The following is a 22,506-nucleotide window of genomic DNA, read 5'->3' on the forward strand; positions in this document are numbered from 1 at the left end:
TTTACTCTTTCAACCTCTCATCAATTCTCCTTTGAAATATTCTCTACTACAATTAGGCTCAGAAAACAGATTAAAGCCAATTTACTTAAGGGAGAAAGTTTAGCACCTTCCCCTGTTAGTATGGAGAAAATCTTCCATTATGAATTAACCACAAATGTGCCTTTATGCTCATGTAAGAAAATATGGGATTAACTGACTGACTGCTATTGAATAATTGATATTTAATAGCAGTACTTTACTGCCCCTTGCCCAGAAAATCTTTCTGCTATGCTAGTCATTATTCAATTAACTGTAGGCATTGGCTAAATGGTATTTGTCCTGTAAACTCATATAATTCATATTTTAATGTCCACAACATCTAAACTACTTGATCCATAATAAAAATATAAATTGTAGACCATAAAAATGTAAATAACATTCTGATGCCTCAGTAGTTTGGTTTCACATCTTTTCATAATATTGTATTAGCAATAAACAAATGTTTAGTCCTGTTTATTTCCTTCAATGAATACATTGTGGTTCATTACTGCCATTTTTCCTTGAGTTTTTATGTTCTTTATAAAATACATTGTGATGTTATGTCTCCAAAGCAAATTTTAACCTATTTCTAAGAGAAAATGAACATCTCTTCCCAAGGATACTATAATTTTAAAATGTGGTCTACTCTCTTATTTTAATACCTGTTGTTCTGCAGCTACTAAAAATTGGAAGAAAAATGTTCTTATACCAGCAAAACAATTTTTGTAATCAAAGAATATATTTTATCTTTCCTTGGTTCAAAAAATACCCGCTCAAATCCAATGCCTGTCCAATAACACCCTCATTTTCCTCTGTTGGACCAGAAAGATGGATTTTAGATAATTGATTATCACATGAGAAAGTAAAAATTAGAAAAAATTGAAAAACAATACAGTACTGAAATGCAAGTATTAGAACTGGAGCTGGTAGGATATTTTTCTGTCAGAAAATGCTATTTTGTCAATCTAAACTTCACATGTAGCACAGATTTTTTTTTTGGCTAGAATTGGAATATTTTAGATTATTTGTTTAAAATAACTGTCTAAATGTATGTTGATATAATATAAAATACAAATTGAAATTGGAACAAAATATTTTGACTGATCTGTAATATGTTTTTGAAAAGTTTGAAGGAAATGTTAACATTTGTGTTTGTTTCAGTTACAAGTTCTGAAAATTTTTATTGAAATGTCAGAATATCTAGTCACATAATTTTAGAATTTTAACATTGTCTTCAGATTATTGCTTTTCTGATTAATGACTTCACATGTTTGATGGTACTTCAAAATCAGAGGTAAGAGGAAATCTTAGCAGCAAAGTTTCTTAACTCTTTGCCAAGAGTGGCAGTTTCCTGATGGTTTGGAATATGTTGGTTGCCTAGTGGAACAGTATTTAGTGACAAAGAGGCTCATGATATTTCCTAATTAGTATATTCATGATACATACATAAGTCCTCTTCGCCATAAACAGAGGTGGTAATCCATTGTGAAGATACACAGTGAATTCTACTTCAGAAACCCCAACTAAAACAGTAAATATTAAATCAAATTCTGAAAATATGTAATTTACATATTTTCTTTCAAAATATGAATTTTCCCCATTTTGAATGTGAACCCTGCTGATCTCACAGGTGATATTTAGACTGATTCAAAACAAGAATCTTCTCTCATCTCTAATGTGAAAATTCTGCCTTCTCTAAGCCTGAAGCTGTACCACAGCAAAATCAACTCATGCAAAAGTGAGTAAAATTACATTGGTTTAAGGGCGGGGGAACAAATCAGATTAGCATCTAACAACATTTTGCAGTGCTCTGTTTAGAGACCAATGATAGTTTGTCTATAAAACCTAGAAATACTACTAGAACAACAAAATTGAAATCTACATAAGAAAAAAACCCTCTTTGCTCAATCATTACTCTAATGTAACTTTGAGGCTTCTATATTTATAGTAGGCAACATGCCTTTTAGACCATAAGCAGATGAAGTTCTCACTCTACTCTGAACAGAACATAGGTATAAATTATGTAAGACTTGTTTATGACTGTCGCAGTCCTAAGGTCTTTTTCCAACATGGTGTCTGTATGGCCAACTGCCGGTCATCTAAAGGTCACACTGGTACTGTGCGCAACACCGTGGTGCGGTGTGCAACATTAGAGTGCTATGTGCATTTTCCCGCTCTTTTTCCTGGTCACCTAGGTGTCAGGCTAGTGTCATGTGCAGTCTCCTGCTCTTCTGCCTGGTAACCCAGGGGTCAGGTTAGTGCTGTGTGCATAACACCAGCGTGCCGTGGGCAAAGGGATCCAAGCTGACCAATCGTAGTTCAGTTCAAATGGTCAGATTAGGGTTGTGTGCAAAACTATGCTAGTGTGCTGGGTGCAGCGTCTAGCAGCTTCTAGTGTGCCGTGTGCAAATCCTATCTGTGTAGGGGGCAACAGCTCGGAACCTGGAGGGCGTAGGAGCTAGGGACCAATCAGATTTTGGCAAGTGTAAAAGGGCCTTTGAATAAAACCATGCCTCGTGCCAGGATCTGCAGGAGTATCCACGTACTGACTGAAGGACCTGATCAACTCTTCGGTCAGGGGTCTTCTCTGGATATAGCTGGCTCGGGACGTGTCATTTTATTGCTTTTTCAACTTTATCTTCTATGGATTCGGTATGCTTCTGGTGTCTGTTCTGCTGGTCAGCTGCACCTGGAATACGATACTTGCTTCCTAATCTTTCTTTCTGTGCTTTGCTTAGCCCCTTCTCCTTTCCCCTCTCTTGTTTGGTACAGAACTACATATATTGTTATCTGATGTGAAGTTGTGTATATATGGTATGTAAGAACTGAGTTATTGTATTAACTGCTATTGAAGTTAATTGGTGTATTTAATAGTAGTACTTGGTTAGTGTGCACACAGTTTATTTTATTTGGTGTATTTGTTTACCTTTTTCTAAAGAGCAGTTAATTTTGAATCATTTGGTTCCTTGTTGATAAATGTAAATAGATTGCTTCAGGTTGTGTAAAGGTTTCTTGTTCCAATAGTACTGTTAGTTGGTAAAAGTGCTCCTCCCCAGCCCAAGTTGTGATTTTCTCCCTGTTAATAAACGGCCACTTGGTGTTTTGAAGTTTACATTTGTCTGGTGTTAATTTTCCTCTCTCAATTAAAAATTCACCAAACCTGCATTAGGGACGGACAATGACCTTTCCTTGGTTCAGGCCTTAACATCAGTCTGAATTTTTTCCACAAGCTTGGCTGTTTCTAGGGGATTTATTAATTGTAATCATTTAGTATTACAGTAGCAGACCTGGGCCCCAAATAACTGGCAGGCCTCACTTTTCTAGGCACTGTAAAAAGCAGATGAGAGAGATGTTTCCTGCCCTAGAGAGGTCAAAGCCTGCAATTACAATAAGAAGCAACTGAACATATAATGGGGTCTGGAGTAAGCAACCAGTTTTGCTTAAGCATTTTCTCAGCTCGCCACCTGCCTAGCCATTGGCAAATAGCCACGTTCTGTAGGCACCATGGCAGAGTTAATTCTTATGCAAGTTTTAAAGGAGGACAAGTTGGTGGCTAGATCTAGTCAAAAAAATCCCTCAAAACTGTGTTATGATGGATGAGTTTTTGATTATTTTTTTTCCACAAAAAGTTTCTGCTTTCTGCAGAAATTGAAATATTTCATTGAACTATTTCAGCTGAAGACAAAACTTTTTCAGCCCAAACTGGGAGCTGTCACATCTCATGAAATTTGTACTTTGCTCCTCATGTCTCCATTTTCCTCTGTTGGCTGGGATCCCTCATCTTGACTGCCTCACCCATAATGCACCATAGCCAGGGACTCCAGGTTACTCATTTTTCCCTCACCAAAGGTGAAACCTTTGGTGCTAGAGGGGGAAGCAGGCTAGAGGACAATAAAGTTACTGGCAGAGCAGAGACTACAACTTTCCCTTTGTCCCAACTCCCCTCTACAACAGAGATGTTCCAACTCCTCTTATATTTTAGTTGGAAGTAAAAGAGTAACTGCCACTGCCAATCAGCACCAGTTATTATTTATCTTTAGTCAGCTTTCTAGCACTTGAAATTAGGATAATTTAATGGTAGAGCTGTGCATTCCATTACAGGGAGCCAAAACCTACTATCCCGTTAAATAAAATTGATACAGAATTTAATTTGGCAGAATCACTGTTGGTTGAAGTTTTAATCCATTGCAGTACCAGTCATTCCCAGGTAGACAGTCATATCTGAGGATGTTGCTTGGCAACCCAGTAGTCAACCACTGAATTGTAGGGTTGCATGGAAGTAAAAGATATTATAGAAATAGGATTTTCAATACAGGATCTAGTCAGCGGACCATCATATATAATGTCTCCTGCAGCAGCCAGCATCTGAGAATGCAATGAATAAAAGATATAATGTACGTAATCAATACAGGGAGGAGGGTTGCTATCACACACACACACACACACACACACACACACACACTTCATGCCTTGAAACACAGGTGTTGTTGACTTTTGGGATCGGAGAGGAATCGTATTTTCTTTAGTCTGTGGAGGAGTGTGAAACGTCAAATTTATCTGCTGTATTATGTTTAAAATTAAATATTGTCAGATAATCAACAACATTTGTAATGCATTAGCTATGTGTTAAGGGTCTGGTCACCCTAGAAGGAAATGAATTATGTAAGGACCCTAGTTTCATGCTTCTTCAGAGGACTTTTACCCCCATAATGCTGGCACCTGTACTACAGTATGTTAATTTTCTTGGTGTATATTTTTCTTTATATTTATGTAGAGCAAATGTTTAATGAACGGCAAAAGAAATGCGAAATGAAATATCGACACAGAGTATGCTACCATCTGCATAAAAAGAAGTAGAAAATAAGCAAAGACTCTCAATAGATGAAGCAAAGTTGGAATGCTAGCATTGAATCTTATGTAAGACTCTTACTTTTTGAGCGAAATGCATTGGAAATGTTCCACAATGGGAACATAGAAAATAAAGGCAGATAATGAAAAGTTCAAGATCAAAGTCTGAATCTGTAATGCATTTTCTCAGAGTAGACATATGAATCTCTTATTTTAGTGTTTCGCTTCCAGTTGAAGAGGTATATAAATAAGTCATTACTGTACTTGAAAAGCGACTCAAACAGGATACTGAAACATCTTTACTAATGGGCCAAATCCTGAATTCCTGGAGTGCATTTCACATAAAATAAATAGAAATATAAGTCTGGAAGGGACATCAACAGGTCATCTGGTCCAGTCCCCTGCACTGAGACAGGAGTCAATATTATCTAAACCATCCTTGACAGGTGTTTGTCTAACCTGTTCTTAAAAATCTCCAATGATGGAGATTATACAACCTCCCTAGGTAATTTGTTCCAGTCCTTAACTGCTTTTATTCTTAGGAAGTTTTCTCTAACGTCTAACCTAAATCTCATTTACTGCAATTTAAGCCCATTGTTTCTTGTCCTTTCCTCAGTGGATAAGGAGAACAGTTTATCACCCTCCTCTTTAAAACAATTGTTTTCATACTTGAAGATTTATGTTCCCCCTCAGTCTTTTCCAGACTAAACAAACCCAGGTTTTTTCAACTTTTTCTCTTCTTTAATCATCTTCATTGATCTACTCTCGATATTCTTCAATTTATACATATCTTTCATGAAGTGTGGTGCCTGAAGTGAACACAATACTCCAGTTGTGGTCTTTTCAGTACTCAGTAGAGTGGAAGAATTACTTAAAATTTCTTGCTTATGACACTTTTGCCAATACATCCCAATGATGTTCACTTTTTTTTGCAACAGTATTATATTATTGATTCCTATTTAGTTTCTGATCCATTATAACCCCAAGATCTTTTTCTGCCATATTCCTTCCGAGGCAATTTTCCTTTTTGTATTTGTGCAACTGATATTCCTTCTTAAATGTAATATTTTGCAGTTGTCCTTATTGAATTTCATCCTATTTGTTTCAGATGATATTTCCAGTTTGTCAAGCTCATTTTGAATTTGAATCCTGTTCTCCAAAGTATTTACAACCCCTCCCATCTTGCTATAGTCCACAAAGTTTGTAACTGTATTCTTTGTGCCATTAACCAATTCATTTATTAAGTTACATCCATGTGAGAGTCCCTCAATATGTCCTCTCTTGCTTGACTCTGAACCACTGATAACTTCTTTGAGTATGCTTTTCCAAGCAGTTGTACAACCACCTTATTAGATTCGTCTAGGCTATATTTCCTTAGTTTGCTTATGAAAAGTCACATGAACAGGACCAGTGCAAGGATGTTTCGCACCCTAGGCGAAATGTGCGCCCATCTCTGCCCTGAGGTGCCCGCCCCACAGCAGCTCCCCATTCCCCCACTCTGAGGCACCCCTACCCCGAGCATGCCATCGCTGCTTCACTTCTCCCACCTCCCAGGCTTACAGATCCTAAGCTGATTGACGCCGCAAACCTGGGAGATGGGAGAAGTGAAGCAGCTCACCCCTGCCCCACCACTTCCCCAAGCACACCGTGGCTGCTTCACTTCTCCCACCTCCCAGGCTTACAGATCCTAAGCTGATTGACGCCGCAAGCCTGGGAGGTGGGAGAAGTGAAGCAGCTCACCCCTGCCCCACCACCTCCCCAAGCACACCGTGGCTGCTTCACTTCTCCCACCTCCCAGGCTTGCGGCACCAATCAGCTTAGGTGCCACAAGCCTGGGAGACGGGAGAAGTGAAGCAGTCACTGCTTGCTCGGGGAGGAGGCGGGGCAGGGGTGAGCTGGGGCAGGGAGTTCCCCTGCGTGCCACCCCCCCCACCTTACTTGCTGCAGGCGGCCCTCTCCACGCTCCCCTGCCCCAGCTCCCTCCGCCTAAATGCTGGCGGTGACAGGGGCAGCCAAAAAACTGGCCGCCATGGTCACTGCTGAAGAAAATGGTGCCCCCCCAAATCCTAGCGCCCTAGGCGACTGCCTAGGTCACCTAAATTGTTGCACCGGCCCTGCACAGGAGATCATCAAAAGCCTTACCAAAGTTGAGATATAGAATAGCTAATGCTTGCCCCTAATCCACAATATTTGTCACCATCAAAGAAGTATATTAGCTTGGTTTGACATGATTTGTTCTTGACAAATCCGTGTTGACTGTCACTGCCTTATTATCTTCAAGGTGATTGTTTGATTATTTTCTCCATTATCTTTCCAGGCACTGAAGCTAAGCTGACTGGTCTTTAATTCCCTAGGTTGTCCTTACTCATCTTTTTATAGATAAGTACTATATTTGCCCTTTTCCAGTCTTCTGGTATCTCTCCCATTCTCTGAGTTCTCAAAAATAATTGCTAATGGCTCAGAGATCTCTTCAGCCAGCTTGTTAAGTATTCTAGGATGTATTAAGTAAGTCCCTGCCAACTTGAAGACATCTAGCTTGTCTAAGGGCATGTCTATATTTAAAATGCTGCATAAATGCAACTGCACCAATGCAGCTATGCTGCTGGAGCTCTTAAGTGAACACGCTCCTATGCTGACAGGAGAGTTTCTCCTGTCAGTGTAGTTAATCCACCTCCCAGAGAGGCAGCAGCCAGGTCGATGGGAGAAGCTCTTCTGTCAATCCAGCACTGCCTATACAGGAAGTTAGGTCACTGTCACTACATCTCCAAGAGGTGTAGATTTTTCACTCCCTTGATCAATGTAGTTATACTGATATAGGTCTATAGTGTAGACCTGGCCTAAGTAATTCTTAGCTTGTTCATTCTGTAATTTAGCCTGAGAACCTACGCCATTTACCAATGTTCACTGTGTTATAGTCTAATCACTGCTAGTCTTTTTGGTGAAAACAGGAACAAACAAGGTTTAACACTTTGGTGATTGCTGTGTTTTCTGTTATCTTTTCCTCCTTGAGTAATTGACCTACCCTGTCCTTTGTCTTCCTCTGGCTTCTAATGTATGTGTAAAATGTTTTCTTCTTACCTCTTATGTCCCTAGCTATTTTATCACATTTTGTGCCATGGTCTTTCTAATTTTGTCCCCATATGTTTGAGATTATATATAATTATTATCATCATGAATAATTTGACCTAGTTTTCATTTTTTGGTATGACTCTTATTTAGTTAAACCCAAGTGGTCTTTACAATACTTTCTATATTTCCTATGCTTTGGATAGTTTGCTCTTGTACGCTTAGTAATGTGTCTTTTTTTAAAAACTGCTGAATGTCCTGAACTCTTTTTTTCCCCTTAGACTTGCTTCCCACGGGATCTTACCTTCCAAATCTGAGTCTGAAAAAGTCTGCTTCTTGAAGTCTATTTTCTTTATTCTGCTCTTTTCCCTCCTACTGTTCCTTAGATTCATGAACTACGTTTCATGATCACTTTCACCGAAGCTGCCTTTCACCTTCAAATTCTCAACCAGTTCCTCCGTGTCAGTATCAAATCTAGAAAAATCTCTCCTCTAGTTTCTCTCTCCAACTTCTGTAATAAAGTTGTTTCCAATATATTCAAAGAACTTGTTTGATAACAATGCCCTACTGTATTATGTCTGGGTAGTTGATGTCCTGTGCTTTGGATGGTTGTGTAGGTTGCTTTAAAAAAAAGCTTCACCCACCTCTTCTTTCTAGTTAGGTGGTGCATAGTAGATGGCTATCATGACATGAGGCCTGTTTTTTTTTTTACTCCTTTTATCCATACCCAGAGACTTTCAACACATCAGCTTCCTACTTCTATCTCAATCTCATTGCAAGTGTATATTTGATATACAAGGCAACACCTCCTATAATAATGGTAAATGTCCCAATGTCGGAAGAGTAAAGATTATATATTAGGTGGTTTAATATTTCATTCCTTTGATTTCGAGGGTTTGTGCCACGTGTTGTCAGGAATCAGGTCCTGCAGCAGAGCCAGTCTCTGGGCAGCCTAAGGCACACAGCTGGCCTGCAGTAGGCTGTCTGAGTGGCTACATCTCCTCATTGGCTGAAAGTCATCCCCCTCTTAAAAGCAGCAGCAGCAACAGTTCAGCTGCTGCTCAAAGCATTTGCTGATAGATGTGATAGCTCCTGTGCTTGTTTGTACCCAGCCTTGACTCACTTTTGTCTCTGATTCCTGATCTCTGACCCTTGATTTGGCATCTAGCCTCTGACTCTGGTGCTGACATTGGGCTCCAATTTCTGGGTACTGACTCCTGATCCAACCAGTAGGCACAACTACCCACATCTGTGTCATATGATAGGTGGTTTTTTGTGTGTAACAATCTTAATTATTTCACCGTGAATATTTTTGAATTTTAATTCATATTTCTTAATGATTTAAGTGCTCACATTGTGTTCAGCACACTCCAAGAAAATAAGAATAGTTGTTGCCTCAAGGAGCTGATCCTTCAGAGAGAGATGTAGAAGAAAGGGCATGCTTGGAAATCCAAAGGAGGAAACAACTTACATTTTACAAAGCTCACTAATTCTGTGACTCTGTCTCCATAGTTATTAATAATGTTATGGACTCACATATTGTGGATTAAGTGCATTTCTGGAGGGATTTGAATGAAAGACTATAGTGGGTTTGTGTAGCAGGATCTGTGAAACTGGGAGTTCTGCCATTGTTTTCAAATCCACTGAACAGTAGAAATGCCACTGCATGTGATTAACTCCCGGTATCTGATCAGATTAATAATCATTTTAATGATGGAATCAATTTATATCCACCCTGAGTGTCCTGTAAGCATAAAATGTATGTGTAATGTGTGTGTATGTGTGTATATATGTATCAGTCAAAGTAAGGTGGGTTTTTTTTTTTTAAAGTCAAACATAGTGCTATATTAAGATGCTAAACAACTAACCTCCCTTTAGGTGTCCTGAAATCGTGGCATTTATATGTGACATGCAGTCACAGTCATGCATGAGAACTACATCAACACATCTCAGATGATTTACAAAATTTTCATCACCTGAAAAATTATTTTGCAATCAATTCACTTTCACAACTCCCCACCCCTCCCCTTTCTGTGGGCTACTACTTAACAAGCCTCTGGAAAAGGCAAAACACTTTATTTTTTATTTTTTTTAAAAAGCTCTCTATCACACTGTAGCTGCACAGTTAGGAGTCTTAAGATAGTTATTTCAAGTTATGCCTACTGTTCTTATGTTCACTCTTTTTGGGTCTCACTTTTTTGTATTCCTCTATTAAACTTTATTTCTAAAAGCAAATATCATTAAGAAAAACTAACTTATTTTTTAAAAAGAGAACCATAGAATTTTGATGATAGTAATAAAACTAAGTAGTAATTTTAAAGCTCTACCCTGCTTACTCAGATAATGATTTTAGTTTTCATGATTACAATACTCAAATGACTTCAGTGAGAGTATTGGTAGTACCATTGTGCCTGAGAGAACCTAGCCATGGACCAGGACCTCTCTCTGGTAGGCATTATACAATCTCAGAACAAAAAGACATTCCCACTCTGTGTGACAGCGACTACAGTGTTTATTATTATAAACCTTTTTTTAAAAGCCTGACCATGTTAGTTATAAAGCCTAAGGAATTAGCAAATCAGAAAATGTTTGGTTATTACTATAATTTATTAGTATTATGGTATCGCTTAGGGTCCCATTGGACTAGGCCCTGTACCTACTCATAGCAAGACACAGTCCCTGCCCCAAAGAGCTTGCAAACTAAATGAGAACTTGCAATCTAATAATTAGTGAGGAAATAAATTTGTCTAGCTGTCTAGTAAAAGACCCTGATTCTATCAACCTTATTAACATACAAATAGTTCCACGGAAGTCAGTAGTGAGTAAGGAATTGTATAAAATGAGTTTAGGGGGCAGATTCTGGCCTTTGGCTCTTCATATAGTTACAATAATAAATACAAAGAATAAAATCTTCAAAAAACACTTGAACAAAAACTCTATTAAACTGCCCACATAATATCACACTAGCTGCCCACCATAGTAACTCAACGTCTGATCGCTTAGTTATATCACTCAACACAACTCAGCCCCAAATTCTGAAAAACAGATTAGTTTTGCAGAAAGGTAGGAAGGGTAATAAATCTGGGCTTTGAGGCAGCAAGAAGGGAAATACGTTCCAAAATGGAAGGTTCTCTATGAAATATGCCCTGCCTACACTCAACACACAATGCAGCAGACATCCAGTAAGTTACCTGAAAAATCAAAATGGATTTTGATTGTAAATCACTGCAGTTGCCTCTATCTTTAGTACAGAGCACTGGACTAAGAGTAATAGACTGAATAATTTATTTTAGGCTTTTCTATGGAGCAATACACTAACTAATCTTAATATCATCCTGTCACCTTCATCCTACCATGTTAGTTGGAGCAGTGTTCACATAAAGAAGAGTGAGTGTGGGGCAGTAACCATAGACTGCTCCATTTAAACCATGGATTTTTAATGACCTTTCCAAATCTGACAATTTGTTGATGTCATAACCATGTTAGGTACAATCCTTTAGAATATTGCACAATGTCTTTAGACCACTAAAAGCAGGTGGATTTACAACTGGTACTGTGAATTATGCATTTGCAGAAAGGAAAATGTCACCATTTTGGGGATAATAGTTTGGTACAACCAGGAAGAGCTAAGACAGGAGCACTCCAAGTTCCTGTACCCAGTATACAAAGAAGCAATTAAATCATCTCTGGGTCTCGCAAATTAATAGTAGTAATTAGGGCTGTCAAGCAATTTAAAAAATCACGAATAATTGCATGATTAAAAAATTGTGATTAATCACACTGTTAACAATAATAGAATACCATTTATTTAAATATTCTTGCATGTTTTCTACATTTTCAAATATTGATTTCAATTACACAATATACAAAGTGTACAGTGCTCACTTTATTTTTGATTACAAATATCTGCATTGTAAAAAACAAAAGAAATAGTATTTTTCAATTCACTTGGTGATGGTGGGCGATCACTCCTTACCGAGTATGCTCATCTTCCATGGGAGTTATGGGTCCTCAGGTGGCTACGAATGCCAATCCTTGAACCACAAGTTCTATTACAATGAGGGCAGATGTTTTCAGGCTCAGCAGGAGGCTGTTGACCATTACTGGACACCAGTATCTCCTTCCTCCTACACCTCTTATCCTCTTCGGCTTGTTGGCGAGCAAGTTCAAAATGCAGGGGACCACCACGTAGGAATTCACTCCATTTTAAGGGATCCTGGGAAAGTGTCTCCCAAGTATCAATGTCAATATTATATTTTTTTTAAGTTGTCCTTCAGCAAGTCCTTATAACGCTTCCATTGTCCACCCACATTACAGTACCCTTCTTTCAGCTGAGAAAACAAGGAGGCGATGGTCTGGCATCTGAACGACGTTACCAGTCCAGCAGAATTGCTGATGGATGATTATTGCCTCGATACTGGTGGTCCTTGCCTCTTCCAGAACACTAATATTGGTGCTCCCCTGTTCCCATTTGATCTTCAGAATCTTACAAAGGCAGTGTTGATGGTGCCTCTCAAGGACTTTCAAGTGGTGTCTATAGGTTGTCCAAGTTTCAGGCCCATACAACAGTGTTGAGAGAATAACAGCTTGATAAACAAGAAGCTTGGTATCTGTTCAAATGTTGTGATCTTCAAAGACCCTGTGCTGTAAACGAGAGAAAGCTACACTGGCACAGCTCAGGCGATGTTGAATTTCTGCATCAATATCTGCCTCGGATGAAAGATGACTTCCAAGATAGAGGAAATGATCAAAATTCTCCAGTGCCACTCCATTGATTTTAATAGATGGGGCATGTAATACCTCATTTGGAGAGGGCTGACAGAGCACTTTTGTCTTCTTGATATTAAGAGAGAGACCAAGACATGTGTAAGCATTGGCAAATGCATTCAAGATCATTTGAAGATCCTTCTCAGAGTGGGGAAAGATTGCGTTGTCATCAGCATAATAAAGTTCCACAATAGATGTGGTGGAAATCTTACTCTTGACTTTCTGCCTGCTAACCTTGAACAGACTTCCATCCATTCTGTAAGTGATTTCAACACCAGCTGTAAACTTCCCAGCAATTAGATAAAGAATGACAGCAATAAAAACTGCAAACATGGTTGGAGCGATGATACAGCCCTGTTTAACTCCTGTTTGTACTTTAAAAGGTTCACTGTGGGAGCCAGTGCTGTTCAGAACAGTCACCTTCATGTTATCATGAAGCAATTTTAGGACATTGGATGTCCTGATAAATACATCAGTCTTAGAAAGTTAAGTCCAGAGGGCACAGCGAATCATTGAGTCAAAGGCTTTAGTTATATCAATAAAAACCATGTACAGTGGTTGGTTTTGCTCCTGACACTTCTCTGGCAGCTGCCGTACTGTGAAGATCATATCTACAGTTCCACAACATAATTGGAAACCACTCTGTGACTCAGGTAAAATTTCTTCTCATGGGGCAGAAAGCAGGTTGCAAGGATCTGCGTCATAACTTTGCCTGCAATGGCAAAGAAGGAGATACAGTACTTTCCAAAATCCACTTTATCCCCTTTCTTGAAGAGGGTGACAATCAAGGCATCCCTCATTTCACTGGGTTTCTCCTCCTTTATCCAGATTTTAAGGATAAGCATATAAAGCTGCCGAATTAGCTCTGGTCCACCATTTTTAAAGATTTCAGCAGGGATCAGAGATGAAAGTAAGCTGGAACTGTCCGGTACAGCATACCGGAAAGAGCCAGTACGCCGTGCGGGACCACACAGGCTTCTGCGGCAGAGATTTAAAGGGCTTTGGGCTCCCCGCTGCAGCAGGCAACCCAGAGCCCTTTGAATCCCGCCCGCGGCTCTGACGGCTGGGCTGGGGCTGGATTTAAAGGGTTCAGAGCTCCCACGGCTGCAGGGAGCCCAGAGGCCTTTAAATCCCGCCCACAACTCCAGCAGCCAGAGCTGCGGTGCAGATTTAAAGGGCCTGGAGCTCCATGGCAGCCCAAGCCGTGGGCCTTTTAATTTGCCCCTGAGCCCCAGGGGCTCCCAGCCACCTCTGCAGCTGGGAGACCTGGGTTGATTTAAAGGCTCTGGGGCTTCCAGCCACAGCTGGTGCCCTAGGGCCTTTAAATCTTGAGAGGCACCACCTCTTCCGGTTGAGGCCACACCTCTTCCGGATGAGGCCAGCTCCCCCTCAGGACTCTGGCAGTACCGGTAAGTCCTGTAAATTATTTTCACCCCTGGCAGGGATCCCATCTAGACCTGCTGCCTTGTTGTTCTGCATCTGCATGGTGGCATTGTGTAGCTCACACAAATTGGGAGGGTCTCCAAGCTCGTCCCGAAATGGTCGTTGAGGGATTTGCTCAAGGACTTCATCTACAACCATAGAATCATGGTTAAGGAGATATTAAAAATGTTCTTTCCAGTGAGAATTGATGGCTTCATTGTCCTTTTGAAGTGTGGTTCTGTCCTTAGAGCAAAGAGGATTCATACCATGACAAATTGGCCCATAAACAGCCTTGGTGGCACTAAAGAAACCACATGTATTGAGGATGTTGGAGAGATGTTGGAGTTCTTGCACTTTCTCAGTTCACCATTTGTTAAGTTATACGGTTTTACGTTGTGCTTCCACCCTCAACTTGGCAAGGATTTCTCTTTATATTACAATTTGTCATTCTGCCGAGCATGAAATGCCATTCTCTTATCATTGATGAGTTGCTCAATTTCAGCATCAATTCACCTATACAAGTATTTTAGTACAATCTTTGTCATGAAAGTTGAACTTACAAAAGTAGAATTAAGCACAAAATACCTGCATTCAAAAATAGAACGATGTAAAACTTTAGCGCCTACATGTCCATCAGTCATGGTTCTTGTTCAGGCAATTGCTCAAACAAATAAGTTTGTTTACATTTAGAGGAGATAATGCTACCTGCTTCTCATTTACAGTGTCACCTGAAAGTGAGAACAGGCATTTGCATGGCACTGTTGTAGCTAGTGTTGCATGATATTTGCATACCAGATGCACTAAAGATTCATATGTCCCTTCATGCTTCAACCACCATTCCAGGGGACATGTGTCCATGTTGATGATAGGTTCTGCTTGATAAATATCCAAAGCAGTGTAGACTAACACTTGTTCATTTTCATTATCACAAGTCAGATGCTACCAACAAAGTTGATTTTCTCTTTTGGTTGTTTGAGTTCTGTAGTTTCCACCTCAGAGTGTTGCTCTTTTAAGACTTCTGAAAGCATGCGCCACACCTCATGTCTCTCAGATTTTGGAAGGCACTTCAGATTCTTAAATCTTGGGTTGAGTGCTGTAGCTATCTTTCAGAATTTCACATTGATATCATCTTTGCATTTTGTCAAATTTGCAGTGAAAGTGTTCTTTAAATGAACAACATGTGCTGGGTCATCATCCGAGACTGCTATAACATGAAATATATGGCAGAATGTGGGTAAAACAGAGCAGGAGACATACAATGATTCCCCAAGGAGCTCAGTCACAAATTTAATTAACACTTTTTTTTTAAACAAGCATCATCAGCATGGAAGCATGTCCTCTGGAACGATGGCCAAAGCATGAAGACGCATATGAATCTTTAGTGCGTCTGGAACATAAATATCTTGTGACACCAGTTACAACAGTGCCATGCAAATGCTTGTTCTCACTTTCAGGTGACATTGTAATTAAGAAGTGGGCAGTATTATCTCCTATAAATGTAAACAAACTTATTTCTCTTAGCGATTGGCTGAACAAGAAATAGGACTGAGTGAACTTGTAGGCGCGAAAGTTTTACATTTTTTTAGTGCAGTTACGTAACAAAAAACCCTACATTTGTAACTTGCACTTTCATGATAAAAAGATTGACTATAGTACTTGTATAGTACTTGAGATGAACTGAAAAATACTATTTCCTTTTTATAGCACAAATATTTGCAATAAAAAATAATGTAAAGTGAGTACCGTACACTTTGTATTCTGTATTGTTATTGAAATAGATATATTTGAAAATGTAGAAAAACATCCAACATATTTAATAAATTTCAGTTGGTATTCTATTGTTTAACAGTGCAATTAATCACAATTTTTTTAATCGTGATTAATTTTTTGTTTATCTCATGAGTTCACTGTGATTAATTGACAGCCCTAATAATAATGTGCAGCCATTCAAGGCCAGTTATAAACATATTTTAAGAGATCAGAAAAAGAAGCCTGATAGAGTTAAAAGTGTGACATTCAAGCTTTTTTATCATGAAGCACAAGTTTTGCAATGATCCAGCACTGGCATAGTCCTGATTTCACCCAGCCTTTTACTGTCCACACTGATGTATCAGAAGCAGGCCTTGGAGCTGTATTGAGCCAGGAAGTAGAAGAGAAAAAAACACCCCATAATTTACACTAGTCAAAAATTATTTCATTCAGAATGAAATTATTCAACTATTGAAAAAAGCGTGTGTCATAAAATGGGCTTTGGAAGCCATCAGATATTATTTAATGGGAACAGGATTTTTCCTACTGACTGATCATCGCCCTTTGGCATGGATTAATCTGATGTGGAAAAGGAAAGCCTGTATGACAAGATGATACTTAGCTCTGCAACCTTTTAAATTCACAATTAGTCATTGGACTGATACCATGATTATCAATACAGGTGATTTATTCTGATATGGGGATAGTTAGATGCGTTCAATAAAGAGGAAATGGGATGTTTGCGGTACAGTAAATTAGGAGGATTTTTTGACTTGCCATAATTAGGAAAAAAGGTCTAGTGCTTACTCTCAGGATGTCTGTGTGTTTGATGCAGTAAGTCAAGGCCTTGAGGATCTACTTTTTTTGTGTTTTACATGGACCCTGAAATGATGCCCCTTAATGAAGCAGGACTTAGTAAGAGGGATTCTCACACTTATGTTTAGAGAGAACAAGAGCCTTCTAGCAGTGTAAGGGGAAAACTACTCCATGGCTGTGTGTGGCAAAGCAGACTCTTTTCCATTGGCAGCCCCTGAAGACAATCTCTTCAGCCCTGCATTAGGATGACACTTCTTTTGACTCAGTCCTCCAGTCAGGTCACTTGTAGTCCTACCCCTTTGAGATAAACACACTAACAAATCTGGAAGCATCATACAGGAGCTTCAGTCCAACTTTGAGCTTTGTAAGCCTTCCAGCCCAGGGCTCCAGGGTCTTTACACCACTGTCCCCAGTGAACCTTTAGAGGAACCAAGGCCCACCCTCTACTTGGAGTTCAAGCCCAAAGACCCTGTATGAAGCAAAGAAGGACTGGTTGTTCTGAGATGAAGTATCCCTTAACTGCTTCCTACTGTGGCCCATATATGGACATTTCTTAGTCTCTTCCCAGGATTGCTTTCAGAATGTCCCAAAATAAGGAAACCAAACTAGTTATGGGGAACAAAAGAAACAAAGGGCCCACACAGCCCCAAGAAGGATCTGACATTTAGAATTCTCTGGCCCCCTCCAGCTCTTTCTTTCCGGGGCTACAACAAGAGGTCCATTCCCTCTCCCCATCAGCAACTACAGAGCTGGACATTTCCACTTCTAATTGCTCCCTTCAGGTTTGACCCCTCACAGAGGCTCAACGGTGTGTGTCTGATGCAGCCCATGGTCTTCCATTATCCTCTTTTTGGCCAGGGTTTCAGTGTAACTACATCACAGTGATCATGGCCAAAGTTTGGCTGCTCTGTGACCCCTAGGAGAGAGGCAGAAACTTATTACTTCCTGAAGTTAAGAACTCTTGGAATTCCTCTTTTTTTTCCCCTGAGGCTGATTTGTTGTCATCTTCTCCTCCTGCCTCTTTCCACCATATCTTCTTGTTATCTTCAGGTTGCTCCCTGAATTAAACCTTTGTTCTTCCCCAGATGGAGATTACAGAGTGGAAGACAAAGGAAGAAAACTATGTCATGTATCCTTATTGAGTATGAGGTTAAGAATATAAGGGTGAGTAAATAAGCAGGTTTAAAAGAAAACACAATCCTTTTACCTATTGAATGAGTAGAGTCAAATTCAGCCCAGAGGCGTGTTTGGGGCATGCTTGTGCACATACAAGTAGATGGAGCAATGGACTGAGGCTTCAGAGACTCGGGTTCTAATTCTGGCTTTGCTAGTGGTCTGTTGGGCATCCGTGGGCAAGTCTCTTCATAGGTTAGTCCTCAGTTTCCCTACATGTACCATGGTTGATACTCCTTTTGTAAAACATTTTGAGATTTATTGATGAATAGCGCTAGATAATGATTAGGCCTTATTAATATGTGTGGTCCTTCTGTGGCATTAATGTAAAGGTGGTGAATGGTCAAATGATATATAAAACCTCTGACTTGAAGGAGTCAGTCTGAAGATAGATGAAGGGAACTGGATGCTCCCTGTTTGCACCTTAATTCTGTTCTAATAAATGCTGCAATTTGTTAATGAATTAGTGCAACTCTTTTAAATGATTCAGATTGGCTTCTGCACGTATTTTCCCCAACAGAACAATCCAGGAACCACAGAGTGAGAACTTATTGAATTTCCTGCCTCCTGTTTTGATTTTCCCCTGTAGATCTGGCCGAAAAGAGCTCTCACTAATAAATAATCTGTGTGCCCCTCCCCCCATATATATAAAACAGTATAAAACATTCAGGGATGCTTGATGGTTACTTACACTTTGTTGGGTACTCTGCAGCAAATTTATTAAGCAGAAAAAAAAAGTTGCATTAATTTCATTCAGTAAAAAAGACACCTTAGTAAAGAAAAGAGTACCTTTGTCCTAAAGAATTGAATTAAAGTACCTACTTTAGTATTTATTTTAGATATATAAGCCAGACCCTAAAATGATGTAAATCAGCATAGCTTCTTAGAGAGCTTACACCAACTGAAGGTCTCACCCATGCTTCCATTTTTCTCTTGCTGTCTAAGAAAAAAAGAAAGAGGTATGTTTTTAATTTGTTAATTATAAATTGCTTTTAGTTATTCTTTGTCATAAATCAAACATATATTCTACCGTCTATGTATCTATTACTCTATGTACAAATTTAAAGTTATCACCACATCAAAAATACTGACCAAAAAAAAGAAAGAAAGAAGCAAGGTCTTTGGAGATTTTGTTTGAACTGAACCAGTCAACCCTAGGTTTGAGGTTCAAAAAACTTCTCTATTTAAATCCACATTGCAGATCACTTGCCCACAGTACGTGTCCTCTCCGTGTATTCTGCATTCATTCCATGTGCGGAGCTCCCATCAACAACAGTCCAAATACGTAGCATATACAATTAATGTTAGTCAAAATTTTTCTGGACAAAGTTTCCATGGAAAATGATTGATTAACCTGAAAAGTTTCACAGAAACAATTCAGGTTTGATGATTTTGGGGAAAATCTCTGTCTTGTACAGCCCCAAGTAAGGGGCAGTTTTTAAACTTACAGTCTGGCCCGCTCTTGGAGTACTTTTCATTTTCTGTTTAATTATGATCATTTTAACTGTGTGGCTATAGCACTTGTGGATAACACATCTTCTATAGTTGGTAAGAAATTGAGTACTTTTTAACAAAATGATAGTTACTTGTTTATGACTCTAAATGTGAGACCTGATATTAAAATAACTAATAAATCAGATGGTTTTTATCTCCAGTTCTTGCATTATTATTTTACAAGGCAATCCTAATGTCTCCTGCCTAATGAGGGGAGAACAGGTTAAAATGTGGTTGTATTCAAATATGATAAAACCTCTTTAATTTAGCTCTGTTTGAAACAGAGAATTATCACAGCGTGCATATCCATCAGCCTTTGATGTGCCACATAATATGCACACGTACACTTAAAAAAAAACAACGTATTCCTGTGAATGAGATGCCTTAAGTTAACATTTAAGTTTTAAAGTTATTTTGTCCCTGATCTTACACCAAATATTGAATTTTAACTAGCAACACATGGAGACCAAAGCTACTTTTCATGTCTTGTAAACAAACTTAAAGGGTTAGATCTTGCTCCCAATTATCAGCAAAACCTCTCTCAGCCACCCTATTCACCCCCCACCCAATGTACATCACAACTTTAAAGGTCATTGTGATGTTTCACTCCATAGTCTTTATAAAATATGCTTATGATATGAATGACATAACTGAGATATACTTTATGTAAGATGGCTCATGTAATATCATTGGAAAGGTTAAGATATGTGATTGGTTACTGGAAAGGTTACTGAATGTGCTTATCCAATTTGTATGCCTATATCATTTTTGTATCTGAAGTTAGGAATATTGACCATGTATCTGCATTTCAAATGTGTTACTTTGAGTGTCACTCCCAACTAGCCCTTCAGCAGTAGTTTTCAAGCTTCTGTACTGGTGACCCCTTTCACATAGCAAGCCTCTTAGTGTGACCCCCACTTATAAAGTAAACACTTTTTAATATATTTAACACCATTATAAATGCTAAAGGTGACCTGGAGTTTGGGGTGGAGGCTGGCAGCTCACAACCCCCCATGTAATAACCTCATGACCTCCTGAGGGGTCCTGACCCCCAGTTTGAGAACCCCTGCCCTTCAGGTACAACAATGGAAAAGCCAGAGAGGGCTAATGGCCCATTAGCAAGGACAATGGACTGTGAAAGAACTTAGTCTTCGTGTGGCCGCTCCAGGCAGCCTATGAGTAATGGCTTCCACAGCCCTGCAGAGACATGGGTCTGAGTCACTTGGTACTGGACCCACCCCTTGCAATGCCAGTGTTCTTCCACTGGGAAACAAAGGGCTCCCGCAATATACAAGAGCTATATATGGCAGAGGAGTGACATCATCTGGATTCTCCTCTACCTCCCCACCCAAAGAGACAGTGAAAAACAGCTGGAATCAAGAACTGAACTGGGGGGGAGATGGGTTGAGCCCAAGCTGGAAGGATGTTTAGCTGGTGAGTAACAATACCTGAGGTCTCAAGCTGGAGACTTGTGTAGCTGCTTTTCAAGGCTTTTTGTAATCTGCCTGCAACAATATCTAGGGTAAGAAACTACTATTTGTAACCAATTTCTTTGCATGTTGGTTTTATTTGTTTAGTAATCTGCTTTGTTCTCTCTGTTATCTCTTATACTCACTTAAAATCCACATTTTGTAACTAATAAACTGATAGGGTCAGGCCAGATGGCTATAGGAGAGTGATTTTTTTTTCCATTTTAAACAAAATGTTTTATTAACTTCTGTAGCAAATGTTTAGTCAAATAGGCTAAATCCCATGTCATCATCAGATTTCTCAGACTCATCCTTCTCCTGCTCTTTCTTCTCCTCAGGAGCAGTAGAATACGGTCCACCTGAGACTGCCACAACTCCACCAGCTGGCATGCTGTCAAGTTTGCTGTTACCCTGAGCAATGACATCCTCTATATTTTTTCCATTTAGTTCACCAATAACCTTGTTCAGGCGTTCATCATCAATCTCAATGCCTACACTGTCAAGAATCTTCTTCAAGTCCTTTTGAAGGAGGGTACTTGTTGCCCCCAAGGATGGCCAGAAGAGTGATAGAAGGCAAATATATAAGCCCCAGATTAAGCAGGTTCCTTTTCCCTGGGTAAGGTAACAGGGGCTGTTCCAGGAATCAGGAACTTGCTGGAATCAATTAAGGCAGGCTAAGTAGGACACCTGGAGCCAATTAAGAAGCTGCTAGAATCCATTAAGACAGGCAGGCTAATCAGGGCATCTGGTTTAAAAAGGACCTCACTTCAGTTAGTGAGGGGTGCGTAAGGAGCTGACAGTGAGAGGGGGTGCTGCTAGAGGACTGTGGAGTACAAACGCTATGTGGCATCAGAAAGAAGGTCCTGTGGTGAGGGTAAAGAGGGTGTTGGGAGGAGGCCATGGGGAAGTAGCCCAGGGAGTTGTAGCTGTCACACAGCTGTTAAAAGAAACTCTGTAGACAGCTGTGATCCACAGGGCCCTGGGCTGAAACTCAGAGTAGAGAGTGGGCCTGGGTTCCCTCTCATTCCCCTGCCCCCTATTGGATATAAGAGGAGTTGACCTGGACTGTGGGTCCCACCAGAGGGGAAGGTACCTGACCTGTCCCCCGACTCACTAGGTGGATCAGCAGAGACTGCAGGATTGTTGTTCTTCCTTTTCCCCATGCTGGTTGGTGATGAGGTTAACTGAATAGCAGGCGTGAGCCACTAGCAAAAGTGGCCAATGTGAGGGCTGCCGTGAATCTTTGAGGGGAGCAAATCTGCAATAAGCACAGGACCCACCAAGGCAGAGGAGGGACTTTGTCACAAAACATTTTTCTTATTTATAATATAACCCAGTTTATGCATTTCATGATTGAGGGGTGGGGAGAATATAGGCTATGCATACCTTCCTCCACGTTGAGGGAGGAGGCGGAGTTCCTAAGATACATTTGGATCTGCACTCCAAGGGATGTGGACACCTGAATGCTGGGGCAAGTCTCTTAAGTGGAATCTTCCCGGAGCTGATCTCAGTGTCAGTTTTGTTCTGCAGTTGGGTGTGTCCCTGCCTGTGTGTTTGCTGGAGGAAGCTTAATAGCCTAGCTCAGCAAAACAGGTAAAAAGGGTGCCCAGGCTGGCATAAGAGGCATGTTCAGTGATCTCTCAGCACATCAAGTGGCACCTTAAGGGGTCCAACCGATCACAGT

At 40.0% G+C, this 22,506-nt stretch overlaps 1 pseudogene; it reads right to left on the reverse strand.

The window, feature by feature from the left end:
* Positions 1–21,083: 21,083 nt before the first annotated feature.
* LOC115652288 lies at positions 21,084–21,402 on the reverse strand (annotated as a pseudogene).
* Between the last annotated feature and the right edge of the window lie 1,104 nt (positions 21,403–22,506).

Source organism: Gopherus evgoodei, chromosome 5 (assembly GCF_007399415.2).
Source record: "Gopherus evgoodei ecotype Sinaloan lineage chromosome 5, rGopEvg1_v1.p, whole genome shotgun sequence".
Taxonomy (NCBI): Eukaryota; Metazoa; Chordata; order Testudines; family Testudinidae; genus Gopherus; species Gopherus evgoodei.